The 14,317-nt window shown below is 33.3% G+C and overlaps 1 pseudogene; it reads right to left on the bottom strand.

The window, feature by feature from the left end:
• Positions 1-4,106: 4,106 nt before the first annotated feature.
• Positions 4,107-14,317, bottom strand: part of LOC102891495 — a 79,442-nt pseudogene continuing 69,231 nt past the window's right edge.

The raw sequence follows: 14,317 nt of genomic DNA, 5'->3' as shown, positions 1-14,317 counted from the left end.
ATTATATTATTCTGGTCACTGTAGCCTAGAATTCTAGAATTAGGTTAATATTACCTAGGGTTACTTCTCTCTTTTTTTTTGTTTTGTTTTGTTTTTGTTTTCTTTTTTTTTAGTTATGTTTCTCCATTCATCCCCCTTGAAGATGCAGTTAATGAAATTGCACTTTGATCTTATTTCAATATCTTCTCTATTCTTTGCCTTAAGTTGCTGTTGTCAATTTGGGGCTCCAGATATATTTCATGGGTATTTAATGGGCAGAGGTCTTGTGTATCAACCATCACCAGGATGGAGCTCTGAAGTTTATCTTCTCCAAGCCACCTTCAGTCTTTTTATGATTGAGACATTTTATTCAGAGACAGCTGGCCTTGTGTGTGTTTCAAGAAGGCAGTGAGAGGTGATCACTCAAGCATTGGCAAGGACTTGACTCCAAAGTCAGCACAGATGTTAAGTGAATATTATAGCTGATGCTTATGGATATATAGTCGATAGGAGTTCTGATGAGGTTAGATCAGCCAGAGAGAACCAGCAAACCCTGACCAAGGCAAGAGAGACCAACTCATGAGCCATACTAGCTATAGCAGGTAAGCTGTAGCCAGATGGGTAGAGAGCATTGTTCCAGATATCAGAGGAGAGCAGGCTTCACTAATAAGGACTTTATCCTTTCTGCTTTGCCAGGATTCAATATTAAAGAAAAGAGCCAGGGAAGGAGAAGATGAGACTAAAAGAATTTTACCAAATGAGAGTACATAAAAAGAACTTTATAAGTTATTTAAATCAGACAATTTTAAACCATATTAAACACACATATAATTGCTTTCAAGTGCCTTTAGTTACATCCTCTCCTTGACTGAAATATCATTGAAAGTTTTAGTTTCTAGAAAAATCAGATGTACACATTGGGTACTCAGTAAGTAATTTCTTAATTACTAATTAAGATTAATCCCTATTTTTTTGAAGATGAGAGAGCTGAGTTTGAATTGCAATTTTACTGGCACATAGGTAAATATGGTAGATGAATAATGGAAGATGAATTTTTATAAGATGAATAATGGAAGCCTTGGAGGGAAGAAAAGTCTCTACTCTTCTGTATGACTCCACTCTTAAAGGCACATTGTCCCAAGGTGAAGGATAATTCCTCAGAGCACAGGAAAAATGGAAGCAATTCAAAGAAGATAAAACACACAAGCTCAGCTTTCAGAGAGCCCAATTTCAGTTTCAGACAGCCTCCTGGAGTCCTGAGGGTAAGCAACAATGTGGAATTTTCACCTTCAGTGAGGAAAGCATGCAATGGCATCCAGCAGTACACAAAGCACTTATATTGGCTGCAGGCCCATGAATGAATTAGGCTCACAAGCTTGGCTGTCTTTGTATGAAACAACTTTCGAGGAAATACTGACAAGAAGTGTAATCATACTTCCCTCCCCTCATACAATTACTAGAGGGGAAATAGAGTTTTAGCAAGAACATGACAGCTGTAATGTATATTGTTTATTAAACATGCAATCAATCATCAGGAATTTTCATCAGGAGAATCCAAGAATGTGTCATAAAATTTTATTAATTAAGATTAATCTTGATGTATCTTTTTAAGAGATTTGAAAGTAAGGATTGCATTTTATTATGGCAGGAAAATGTATGATTTAAATGTATGAACTTAAATTGGCTGAGCTCTTAAAGTAGGTTCCTTTCTTTCTGTAGGGAGTGAAAGATCTTTTGATAGAATTTTCAAATAGGACAGACCTTCCACAGCAATTCTATACAGTAACTGGACATTATACCTCTTGAGTGCTCAGGCATTTCACTATTAGACTCTAATTTGTTGCATGGTAAATCACTTTAGGTTAGACATATTTAATAGGAAAAACTAATAACTCTGTCAAATATCTGTCAGGACTCTACTACTTGACACCTTGAGCATCACTATATTATCAAAGATAGCATCATTAAATGATGGAGGAGATGAGATATCTAGGGTAAAAATGCTGATCAGATACAAGGTCCTGAGTTTGATTCCCTAAATAGTACACATCGAGGGAAACTTGTAAGTTTAATAAATCGCACTACATTAAACAAATTGGGAAGCTTTTATCAATCTTGAAAGACAATTGTACATGATTTACCAGAAATGAAAGCAAAGCTGTACAAAAGGAGTGTGCTGCTGGCAAACTGTCAAAATAATAGATTTTGATTGAATAGTATAGTTGTTTTAATCTACCTCCATGGTGAACCTTGGTTTAGTTAAGGTGAAAGAATGCAAACCATCTTAAGACTTTTGCCAAATAAAAATTAAATACATTTTTCTGTTAGACAAACAAACATATTTTCAGAGTGCGGATTCTTCTTTTAGAAACTTTCCCTGAATCAATATTACAACAAATGTCTAATAAGAGAGGGCGAAAAATCTTATCATGTTTTTATAGACTTTAGGATGTCAGAAAGCTTTAAAAACCTAGTTGATAGTTGGTCATGGGGATGGGGAGCATGGCATAGGGAATGCAGTTAGCATTAATATGATGGCTAGGTGGAGGGCCAGGGGAGAGAGAGAGAGCAATTGGGGGATCATTTTATGAACTATATAGATGTCTAATCAATGTAGTGTATACTTGAAACTAATTTAAATAAATATATATATTTTTAAAGCTTGAAAAACCGTAGGGATCCATGTCATCACATCATTTTTAAAGTTGAAAAAAATTAAATAGAGTTTAAATGATCTGATCAATGTGACAATTAGTTGGGTGGCAAAGTCAGGAGCAACAACTGAGAACAGTAGGTATTCACTGAGTACTTACTTTGTGCTGGACACTCTTCTATGTACTTTGTATAGTTAGATGTCAGCAACCCTATGAGGCGTTTCATCATCCCTCATTACAGAAAAGAAAGCTAAAGTTCTCTTAGGTAAATACCTAGGAGTGATTACTAAGTAATGGGTGGCAGTGGTATCTCATGGGTTTAATTTACGTTTTCAGAATGCCAAATGATGTTGAGCATCTTTTCATGTGCTTATTGGAATTTCATATAGCTTTTTTGTTGCAGCATTTATTCAAACCTTTTGCCCAGTTTTACTTGTTTTGTCTTCCTATTAATGAGATATAAAAGTTATTTTAAATAATCTAGATAAGAATCTTTTATGAGGTATAACTTTTCAAATAGTTTCTCTCAGTCTGAGGATTGCATTTTTGCTTTCTTACCAATGCTAACAATGCTTTTTGAAGAGCAAAACTTTTAGTTTTTTTCCTTTAACAGTTCATTTGTTTGTGTCTTCTTAAGAAATTGCTGCCTAACCCAGATTACAAATGTTTTCTCCTAGAAGTATATAGTTTTCACTCTTACGTTTAGGTGTATGATCAATTTCAAGTTTGTTTGTGTATGGGGAGAGGTAGGAGTTTCAGTGTATACTTTTCCATACAACATCTAATAGTTACAACACAATTTGTTGAATAAACTATACTATTTCCATTGAATTAATGGACATCTTTATTAAAAATAAATTCATCGTATATATGAGGTCAATTTCTAGAACTTCTATTCTGTTCAATTCTTCTAAATGCTGATAACACTGTCTTGATTATTATACCTTTATAATAAAACTTGAACACAGGTAGTCCACCAAATTTGTTATTTCTTAAAAGAATTTGAATTGTTCTGGTCCATTGCATTTCTTTATAAATTTTATATTTTGCTTGTTAATTTCTACCAAAAAAATTCTAGCAGAATCTTGATTGAGATCACTTTGAATATGTAGATTGACATGTGTCGAGTTGACATCATAACAATATTAAATCTTTCAATACATTAACATAGTATTATCTCTATTTTTAGGTCTTTTAAATTTTTCTTTCGTAGTGTTTTATAGTTTTCAGTGTTTAGTTCTTGCATATGTTTTATTAAATTTATCCATAAGTATATCATATTTTGTATCAAGTATAAATGGCATTTAAATTCTTTTTTCAGTTACCAGTAGTTGTGTCCTAGTACAAAGAAATGCTACTTATTATTGTATATTGACCCTGACCTATGACCTTGATAAAATCATTATTAATTCTAGCAGTATTTTGTTGTTGTTATTAAATGATCTTTAATTGAAATATTTTCCTTTGTAGTTCTTAACTAGCTGGGCATTTTACTACACCACTGTTGATATCATCTTTGATGTCATAAGGGTGGTGGCCATCAACACTGCACCCTACAGACTGGGTAGTCCCCAAGATCCCTTGAATGGTTCCGGTGAGTTTTCTAGCTAAAAATCAGTGCTGCATCTGTCAGGCAATGTTAACAATCTCATCAAAATTGAAATTTTCATTGCGCTTAATGATTTTTTGCTTCTTTCTGTCCCTTGGCAGTTCTTTGAGGGCTTTGATGGTCAGGGCAGAAGCAAAAGGTATTACCTCAATCTGGGCCTGTTTTGAATGGTCATTTTCGCTGTAATCCTCAGACCCTTCTAATCACTGGTTGCCTTGGCGATGTCATCACCAACTATTTTTGGAGACAGACCCAGGGGCCTAATCTTGGGGGCAGGGTAGATGTGGCACTGACATCCCCACCCGTGCACCTCAGGTATACAACTTTGATCTCTTTGGGGTCAAGCATTGGCATGGCGGAGGTTGCCGATGTCAGATGAACTCAGATTCAGGGCTATCGAAGAAAGTTGCACCTTGGCCTCCTCCCAGCTGACAGCTGAAGCTCTAGCAGCACTTTCTAGATTCTTTAGAATTTTCTGCATGTTGACTATAATTAAAAACGGATTTATTTCTTCTCTTCTAATCTGTATTCTCTTAATATTTTTCTTCTTGTCTTATTGAATTGCCTAGAACTTCTAGAACAATGTTAAATAGAAGTAGTGAGAATAGATATTCTTGCCTTGATCGTGATCCTTGGAAGAAACCATTCAGGCATTCACCATTAAGTATAAAGAGCTAAAGCTCTTATAAAGATTTCCTTTATCAGTTTGAGAAAATGTCCATTCTCTTAGTTTTTCGAGAATTTTATGATGAACAGGTATTTAATTTTGGTGAACACTTACTGCATCAACGAATTATGTTTATTTTAATAATGTTATTTTAATTTTGAGTATCAAACTAACTTTTCATTATTTTCATAAACCTCGTTTAGTCAACAAAAAAAAGATTTGTATATCTTGGCATATTCTCTTTCTAATACTTGATTAAATATTTATCCATTTATAGTCTAGAAGCAAATCAGTTTATAGCTTTTTTTTTCTTTTAATATCTTTGGTTTTGGTATCAGGGCAATGATATCGTCATATAATGAGTTGAAAATGTTAGCTCTGCCTCTATTTTCTGCAAGAATTTGTATAGAATAAGTATTAGCTTTTCTTAAATATCTGGTAGAATTTACCAATGAAGCCATTTGGGCCTGAATAATAGGTCCCCAAAGATATCCAAATTTAAACCTCAGGGACCTGTGAATACTACTTTATATGACAAAAGGTACTTCACAGAGGTGATTAAAGGTGTTGAGATGCAGAGATTATTCTGAATTATACAAGTGGACACTAAATGTTATTACAAGTGTGCTTATAAGACAGAGGCAAGGGTTAGATTTAAATTTTAAAAAATAAAATAAAAGTAAATATACAGAAGAAGGCAATGTGATGGCAGAGCAGAGGGAAGGAGAGAGTGAGTGAAAGCAATGAAGCAGAAGGAGAGAGATATGAAGCTATGTGAAGATGTTACCTTATTGGCTTTGATGATGGAGGAGAAAAGAACCACAAACAAAGGAATACACCTTTAGAAGCTGGAAAAGACAAGGAAATAGATTTTTCTGTAGAACCTCTGGAGGGAGCACAGCCATGCCAACACCTTGGTTTCGGGCCAGGGCAACCCATTTCAGACTTTTCATCTCCAGAACTGCAAGATAATAAATGTGTATTATTTTAAGGCACCAAGTTTGTGGTAACCTTTTTTCAGCAGCAATAGGGAACTAATACAAGTCTATAGTTTTGGCAGAAAAGGTTTTTAATATCGATGCTATCCTTTAATAGATATAGAGCTATAATGGTTTTTTTTTTTTCTTGAGAGGTGGTAAATTGTTTCATTTACCATTTGTTCATTTTATTACATTTGTACATTTTATCTAAGTTCTCAAATTTACTGGCCTAAAGTTGTTTGTACTATTTCTTTAGACTCTCTTCTAATATCTGTAGGATCTGTAATGATGTAAACTCCTTCATTCCTGGTATGAATAATTTTTCTTTTCTAGCATTTTCTTAGTCCTTTTGTCTTATGGTTTGTCAATTTTATTAATCTTTTCAATGAACCTACTACTTCTTTTATTAATTTTTCTCTATTTTTGGTCAGTTTTCTATTTTATTGATTTATCCTCTTTACTATTTTTTTTATTCTGTTTACTTTGAGTTTAAACTGCTCTTCTTTTTCTTATTTCTTAAGATAGAAATTTAGATCATTAATATTAGATTTTTCTTCTTTTATAACATAATCATTTAAAACTATACATTTCCCTCCAGAACTACTTTAGCTGCATTCCACAAACTTTGGTGTATTGTGCTGTAATTTTCATGTATAAAATATTTTCTAATTTGTAACTTATTTTCATTCATGTATAATTTAAAATTTGTTATTTAATTTTTAATTAGTTGGGGATTGTCCAGATATTTTTCTGTCACTCATTTCTAGTTTAATCTCACCATGGTTAGAGTATATACTGTGTATGACCTTTTAAAGTTTGTGAAGAAATATTTCATATCCTATCATATGTTCTGTCTTGGTAAATGTGCCAATTGCACTTGAAAATAATGTGTATTGTGCTGTATTTGGGTGGATTGTTCTATTAATTTCAGTTATATCAAGCTGATTTATAGTGTTATTCAAAGCTTCTGTATCTTTACTGATTTTCTGTCCATATGTTCTATCAATTACTCATTTCACTCAAGATGATTATTGATGTCTCCAACTATAACTATGGAATTACCAATATCTTTTTTTAGTTTTATCTTATTTTGCTTCATAGTTTTCTAAAGCAAATAAATACTCTAAGAAGGGAGGTCAGCAATCTATATTCAGGAATAAACCTGTCTAAAGTTTAGTCAAATTGAAGGTTGTGTTAAGGCCGTCTTGGTCAGTAGGTAGTATCACTTATTTCCTTCAGAATGATTGGCCTTATTTTCTATTATTTTTATATAAAAGAGCCCAAATACCATTGCCTTTCTCTTACTAAAATTAGAACATACTCTTAGCTACAGCCAACATTTACATAAAGGCATTGTGATACTTTATCCTTAAAAAAAGGAGTCTTCTAAGAGTTTAGTAAGTATCATATAATGAAGACAAAATATTTAAGAACTGTTATTCATGTACATAACACACTTAAGATTTAACAGCATTTTCGGTGGTTGACAGGCTTAGGAAATATGCCAAAATTTCTAGCTTGAATCACTGTCTTCTAGGCTTTATTCTTAGAGGAATTTTTAAAGCACTCCAATAAAAACACTGAGCACTTAGGCCTTCCATGAACCACACAGTAATGGATGCTCAAACAGTCCTTGTGCTTGTGTAAGCAAGAGAAGAGAGATCATAAAGAATGTGGCAAAAAGTAAGGCTGAATTTCTGTGTCACCAAGCAGATGTTTAGCATCTTGGAACAGGATTATTGTTTTTTTTTCTTTTCTTTTCTTTTCTTTTTTTCCAGAAGAGCTCTTTTTTGCTCTCGTGTTAAGGAAGTTCCTGTTTCAGATTATCAACAGTGGCTAAATGTTACATTTCTGCAACTGCTTATATTTAACAAACTGGTTGCAGATTTTAGAGCTCGACTGGTTTTGCTCCATTTGGATCTTGTCCTTTGCAGTATATCTTCTTTGACAAGAACAGAGCAGTATGCTCACGGAAGAATGGATGAAATATTAGTTTAAAAAAGAACAGATTTACTTAAGTTGAATCAATCCAACAGAAGCTGATATGCAAGAAGTTCTACACTGCAAGCCTGCGTCCTGAAGGCACCTGGCACAGGCTAAAGATGACACTGGAGGGACCAGAGCCCATATGCAAACCTGCCCTTTGGCAGATGCATGTGCTTGGGCTGCCTTTGAATAGCCAGATGGGCCTAGTCTGACTTCAGAGCTTTGAGAGTAGCTCAAATTAAAGGTAATGACATTTGCATATAAATAGCCCCAAGAAGGAAAAATTCAAAGTAGTGTACCTATTAGAACCTAATTACAAGTGTGCATATTCGAGAAGTTTGGCAAGAAAACTCTTAAGCCACACAAAAATTAGTATCTCTAGTTCTCTCTATAATGGGCATTTGTTCATTTTCTATTTATAGTAAGTCATAGTGCCTCAATATTTGCAATGCAATGAGATCTCTTTCAAAATATGCCTCTAATATGATGCTGATGTTGACAAGAATAACAATAACAATAACAATAATAATAAATGTTTAGGGGCCATAAATATATGATAAGCATATTAGTAGACATTAATATGCATTATCTTCTTTAATTCTATAAACAATAACAATAGACTTACTAAAATTGAAATAGAAAGAAAATCACAAGTATTGGTGAGGTTATAGAGAAGCCAGGACTTGATTTGCCTGCAGATATGAGTATAAATTTGTACAACTTCTTTGGACAGTTTCTTGGCAGCAGCTATTACAATGAAATATAAGCTTACCCTATGACCCAGCTTTTCCACTTCTAGGTCTATACTTAGTAGAAACACATACACATGTTTAAAGAAAGACATGTACAAGAATATTCATAGCAGTATTGTTAAAAACACAACACTAGAAGCAATCCAAATGCTCACAACAGTAGACAGGTGTAATAGGGAGTCTGACCTCATTGTTTGATATTTGACTACTAACAGCTTTTATGATTCACCTCTCCTCCTCAGTGTGTCCTGCATCTGGGAAAGCTGCTAAAAAAAAAAAAAAACCTAGATGCTTCCTCCTTTGACACAGGCAAGAGATTCAAACCATGCAAACCCTTCCTCCATGAGGGCTCTCATCCCAGCCCCACTCCCTAGTGAAAATAAACACCCAAATCACTCTTCTTTTTTCTTGATCTCAAGTCATTTTAGAACTGCTTGAGAGGCTTGCCCTACTCTCCCTGGTAACCTCAGCTATGTAAGTAATAGCCCTTTTTATACCCTCTTGGTGTGTGGGTGTATGTGGTGTCCTCATTCTCAGGCATCTGAATTGAACTTTCTGTGAGAATTTATCAGCTTCTTCTGATATTCTTATGGCAACAATGGGCAACCCAGCATATTGCCTTGTTCTTGTTTTTTAAGATGCCTATCTTGAATTATAAATGTTTGGTATTGAAATAAAACTTTATAAGTAATAATAAACTTTTGAATTATGAAAGCCTATCTATGGCACATATTTTTTCACTGAATATTTAACTTAAAACTCTCTAAAAATACCAAGTCTTTTGAAAAAATGAGTGAGTTTAGTCACAGTTATTAATTAGATGAAAAAATAATAAAAAACCAGAGCAATAAAGCAAGAAAGAAAAATGGAGAGAGGGAGAGGGAAAATAAAAGAAAAGAGGAGAGAAAAGAGGAGAGGAGAGGAGAGGAGAGGAAGAAGAGAAGAGAAGAGAAGAGAAGAGAAGAGAAGAGAAGAAGAGAAGAGAGAAGAGAAGAGAGAAGAGAAGAGGTCATTTAAATTGCAAATCATATATCTGGTAATGAATTAATATCCAGAATATTTTAAGAACTTCTAAAATTCAAGAATAAAAAACAACTTAATTCAGAAATGAATAAAAATTCCTCAAAAGAAGATATACAAATGACCAATAACCACATATAAAGATGTTCAAAATCACTAATCATTAAGGAAATGCAAATCAAAACCACAATGAGATATGACTTCATGCCCATTAGGATGGCTGTTATTTGAAAAAATGGCAAGCATATGAAGAAATTAGAACCCTTGTGCATTGCTGATGGAATTGTAATAATGGTGCAGCCTCTGTGGAAAACAGTATTACAGTCCCTCATTAAACACAGAATTATCATATAATCTAACAATTCCAATTTTGGATATATACCCCAAAGGATTTAAAGCAGAGACTCAAACATATATTTGTACACCCATCTTCATAGCATCATTATTCACAATAGCCAAAAGGTAGAAGCAACCCAAGTGTCTATTAATGGATAAATAGATAAACAAAATGTGGTATACACATGCAGTAAAATATCATTCAATCTTAAAAAGGAAGAAAATTCTGGCACATGCTACAACATGGATAAGCTTTGAAGACATGCTAAGTTAAATAAGTCAGTCAAAAAATGGACAATTATTATATGATTCCCCCTACATGAGGCCCCTTGAGTAGTCAAATTCATAGAGACAGAGAGTGGTGGTTGCCAAAGTCTGGAGGGAAAGGATAGTTGGGAGTTATTGCTTAATGGGTACAGAGTTTCAGTTTGAGAAGATGAAAAAATTCTGGAGATGGATGTAGGTATTGGTTATTCGATTATGTAGTGTACTTAGTGCTGCATCTGTATGCTTAAAATGATTCAACTGGTGAATTTTGTTATATATATTTTGCCACAGTAAAAAAAGTAAATATAATCTTGTGATTTGGAAGATAAAATAACCAGAACCACAGAGAATGGTCTTGTTATTTTTATGGTGAATTGCAACCACTCAATTAGCACTACATCAATTCCATTAATAAATGTACACTTAAAGTATAAAACATCTAAAATAAAATTTACACTAAAAAATGTAGTTCTGCTTTGCTATATTTACGCTGATGTTTTTAGATTTATTTTCTGAAAGAAGAACGTGATATCATTGGTGATCCAAAGCAAAAGAAAATGTAGAAGGACATCAATTATTAAAATCAATTTTAAAGCTTGAATTATCTAATCTGACACCTTCAGTCATTAAAGTGATTTGATAACTGCCAGATATGTTTCCTTTGGTGCTCAATAAACCAAGAGCAATCTTGACAATATGATTAATTAATGCAGGAGTACTTCGTCTTTGTATGTACTTCAAGGCATTTTTCTTTATAGGTGTTTGATTACTAGATAACTGAGAAAAGCTAGGATTTATATAGCCATGGTATATGTTTGGGTTGGTACCTTGAAGTACAACTATGTTCTTTCACAAGATGTCCTTTGGAAACACTGTCAGAGAAGGAATTCTTTGTTAGATGAATCCTGGTCCAAGTAAGTATATGTTTATATTCATGAGCTCAAATGGGCAAAGAGCTTTTAGAGACTTGGAGCAAACTCATGCAGAACTAGCGATGAAGACTTGTATGAATGGTATATACTTGAACCAATGGTGTATACTTACTCTAGAGTTACTTAGGACTTCACTCTTCTGTTTAATTTATGTGTTTAAAATTAGAAAATCTGTGAATGGATAAATATACTGTCGTGCATTCAGACAATGGAATATTATTCAGCACCAAAAAGAAATAAGCTATGAAGCCATGAAAAGACATGGAAGAACATTAAATATATGTTACTAAATGAAGGAAACCAATACAAACAGGCTACATACTGTATAATTCCAACTATATGACATTCTGGAAAAGGCAAAACTATGGAGACAGTAAAAAGATCAGTAGTTAAGAGGGGTTAGGGAGAGGGAGGGATGAATAGGCAGAGGACAGAGGATTTTTAGGATAATGTAACTATTCTATATGATAGCACCGTGGTGAATATATGTCATTATACATTTTTCCAAATCCATAGACTGTACAACTCCAAGAGTGAACCCTAATGTAAAGTATGGACTTCAGGTGACAATGATGTATCCATGTAAGTTAATCGATTGTAATAGATGTACCACTGTGGGGCAGGGTGTCCATAGCTGAGAAGGCTGTACATGTGTGGGGACAGGAGATAGAAACTCTCTGTGCCTTCCTCTCAATTTTGCTATTAATCAAAAACTACTTTAAAAAATAAAGTCTATTTAAAAAATTAGAAACTCTAATGACAAGCAGAAAGTTAAACTTTTCATTGAGTTGATTGACTCATTTATGTGTTCATTAGAGTTACTTAAAACCAGTCTTGGTATTTTAGGGCAATGAGGATCTTCATTCAGACAGTTAATATGCTAGTTGCTACTGTGTAATCTTGGGCAACTCATGTAACCTAGCTGAAAAGAGAGATAAAAATTTTACACTTAGTTTTATGGTATAATTAAACACAATGGCTAAAATATGCATAACATATGGAGTAAGTCTTTAATAAATATTAGCTTTTATTTGTTGTATTAAGGCCTAAAAGGGAATCTAAATGCCCTTCAGATCTTTAAAACCTTACCTATAATTATTTTTCATGAAATAGGACTTTTATTATATGAAACAAAAATAATTGATGAGAGTAATTTCATGAAAATAGAGGTCAAAAGAGTTGCTTTTATTGACTATGTAATTCTGTTTATATAGTCGGTTTGGATTCTGCTCATCTCTGTGTCCACAAACCAGATCAAGATTAGATCATCCCAAGTAGATGATTGTCTGTATTCTTGTTCTCAGAATGCTATAATAGAGACTATTTCAGATTGATTTATGCTAACATATTGAAAACCAGAAGTCTTACGCATTTAAATAAGAATTTGACATTAAAATATTCTGCTGGCTATAATCACTATGATATAATAAACCATCTGAACCCTACTGACTATATTGAAAATGCATCCCATATTTACTAGTAGCAGAATAATAGTATGTGATTATAAAACAAAAGCAGCTACTATGTCTGCTTCCCCAGTTCCTAATTGTTAAGCTATTATTACAACAATGTATAATTAGTAGTTTCATGATGATGAATACTATGATCACCTATATATTTTCGGTCTCAACATATTGTGATAGTGTGTATTTCTTATAAGCTCTTATAAATTAAAGTAGAAAAAGAGGTGCTTTAGGGTTTATAAGAAACATGGACAAGATAATACATAACTGGGGCCTTAAGTTGTATAAATTAGAGCATGAGGTTATATTAGTTCTATTAAATTGAGATATATATTAACTTAGAAAAAATTGCACAGCCAAAACTTTTCATCTATTTCTTTATATTTTTAGTAAACACTCCTGATTTAACTGATCTCATAAGTCAAATAAAGAAAATACAAATAAAACTATATAGAGGGCTTCGATCTGTTCTTCTACTGACTGATTTTTTTCTTTTTTTAGTAATTCCCTTTCCATGCAAAGAGAATTATTTTATTTTGAGAAAAGGCATTGCATTCTCTATTATCTTGATTTTTGTAACAATGCCAGTGTAAGTGAACCCTGGGAGTTCTTGCTGCTTGTGTGTGTTTGTTTACAGGGGTGAGGGAAAGGGATGAAGAAGGAAAGCCTCTCTGGACATACAACAAAGAAAGAGATTCTGCTGTTTGCTGATGCACTTAGACTCTCCAAGGGTCAGGTGGTAATTTCACCCTGTGAATCATAGCCTTGGACTGCTGCCGCATGTGGTGAAGGCATCCCTTGATTTCATTTACAGAAAAATAAACAATATCCCATTGCTCTCCAAATCAGTTTCAAACTTTTGCATTCTTATACCCTAGAAGCCAGTAAATTTATATTAACAAATTTAATATCACACATTTTCTGAAGAAACATACACACACATACATATACAGAAAATAAATTTCAATATGTAAGTTAATTACTATGTATGTAGATAAACTTTGCATCTACTCTGACTCAGTCCAATTGTATTTAGCTTTTTTTTTCATAAAGCTAAATTTATTAAATTTAAATGACTATTCCTTATTGTGAGATTATGTTTCTTCCTACATTTTCATATGCTGAAATGTCTTGTCCTTTACAGAATGATGTTAATTTGGCTTCTCTGGTTTTTTTAATGTCCTCAGCTGACAAAATTAAAAGCTAGAAACACTTAAACATCCCAATTAATTTTTTTTTTTTTTGCAAATTTACTGGCGGTAACCACAGCCTACATAAAAACATACCTTCTAGGTTGCATGCTTCACAATATTGAATTATTGCTTGGCAATTTCTTCAAACAAGTTATGTAACAGTATAAAAGTGAGAATTCATATTAAACCAGTGTAAAAATGTATTGAGCTCTTTTTTAAAAAGGCATCACTGGGTTCCCTGATGGCCCACATCAGCTTCTGGAATATTCATCTTCCTGCAATGATAGTTTCACAGAATGATGCTAATAATGATCACAGGAAAAGTAAAATATTCTTTAAAATAGATGTAAAAAGTGTGGGGCTAAATTGAAAGAACAGTGAAGATCTTAGGATCACATTTATAGAATTAGAGTAGTATCACTAGTATGAATAAGAACTTATGCCTTCAATTATAATGAGTTTGACCCAGTCACCTCTAA

The sequence above is a fragment of the Pteropus alecto genome, unplaced genomic scaffold (genome assembly GCF_000325575.1).
Source record: "Pteropus alecto unplaced genomic scaffold, ASM32557v1 scaffold730, whole genome shotgun sequence".
Classification (NCBI taxonomy): Eukaryota; Metazoa; Chordata; class Mammalia; order Chiroptera; family Pteropodidae; genus Pteropus; species Pteropus alecto.
The sequence above is the reverse complement of the archived record's forward strand: the minus strand, read 5'-3'. Positions and strand labels throughout refer to the sequence as shown.